Below are 1634 nucleotides of genomic sequence, written 5' to 3'. Positions count from 1 at the left end.
ATTTCCATAACAGCTCTCCTTCTTGCAGGACCATCCTTATTCAATTTACTTGTAAATTTGTGTCTCCCAGACAAGAAGCATTTAAACTCAAAATAAGCATCCAAATATTGAGGCTACCAGATCATCTCTACTCATAACACCTCCATCTACATGGGACCCCTGAATGGACATCACACTTGGGAATTCCTTTCACCTGACAGCAAGAATAGTGGGCCCAAACTCTCTGAAGCAGCAGGGGAGATGTTAGGTGGAAGCTAAATATGAACAGTGGAAGGGACACCCCAAGGAAACTTCATCCCTTGACCTGAAAGATTTCAGAGTCCCAAGTGCTTGGAGGGGGAATAATAGGGTAGGCAGTTAGTTAGACATGAGCTGGAGGCAAGGATGGTGATAAATAAGTTATACATTAGAAGTCTGAGGACACAATATCCTGATTTTGTGGCTTACTACATCCTGACCATGTAGTTTCCAAGACCCTGGGGCTACAGACCCAGGGCCACAGGTACAGATCATGTGTTGCCCTCTTCCACCTTTGCCTCAGGACAACCCCTACCTTCATTATAATGCATTTGCATTGCAGTTATAGTCCCCTTGATGGAGGAAGGCTGCTACAATGGTTCCAGTACAAACCTCAGAGGGTCAAAATCTGAGAGAAGACTCCTCCAGATGAGTCCCTCATCTGGGAAGAGTCCCTCCCAATCTGAGAGAAGAGTCCACCAGATGATTAGAAGCATCCCCCATTAAAAACCACCTAGAACCAAGATGCCCTTCAACGGACAAATGGATAAAGAAGATGTGGTCCATATACACTATGGAGTATTATGCCTCCATCAGAAAGGATGAATACCCAACTTTTGTAGCAACATGGATGGGACTGGAAGAGATTATGCTGAGTGAAATAAGTCAAGCAGAGAGAGTCAATTATCATATGGTTTCACTTATTTGTGGAGCATAACAAATAGCATGGAGGACATGGGGAGATGGAGAGGAGAAGGGAGTTGAGGGAAATTGGAGGGGCAGGTGAACCATGAGATACTATGGACTCTGAAAAACAATCTGAGGGGTTTGAAGGGGCGGGGGATGGGAGGTTGGGGCAACCAGGTGGTGGGTATTGGAGAGGGCACGGATTGCATGGAGCACTGGGTGTGGTGCAAAAACATGAATATTGTTACGCTGAAAATAAATTTAAAAAATTAAAAAAAAAACCACCTAGTCCATGACACAAGAACCTGCTCACAGCAGTTGCCACTTCTGGGCCTATTTGAAGGCTCACAGCAGTTGCCACTTTTGGGCCTGTCTGCTTTCCCACCTTGAGAGTGTACTATCCTTAATAAAATTGTTTTATGGTTTCAAAAAAAAAAAAAGGCAGAGAAAAACAACTTTTTACATACAAGGAACCCTCCATAAAACTATCAGCCAGAATGGAATGGCATGATATATGCAAAGTGCTGAGAGGAAAAAAGAATTCTCTACCCAGTGAGGATATCATCCAGTTTTGAAGGAGAAATAAAGACTTTTCCAGACAAATATAACTAAGGGAGTCCACCACCAATAAATCAGTCCCACAAGAAATATTAAAGGAACTGCTTTAAGCAGAAAAGATTGCTTCTTTTTGCTAATTAGCAATAAGAACA

The sequence above is a fragment of the Lontra canadensis genome, unplaced genomic scaffold, assembly GCF_010015895.1.
Source record: "Lontra canadensis isolate GAN:19392208 unplaced genomic scaffold, GSC_riverotter_1.0 scaffold192, whole genome shotgun sequence".
Lineage (NCBI taxonomy): Eukaryota > Metazoa > Chordata > Mammalia > Carnivora > Mustelidae > Lontra > Lontra canadensis.
Note: the sequence above shows the minus strand (reverse complement) of the source record.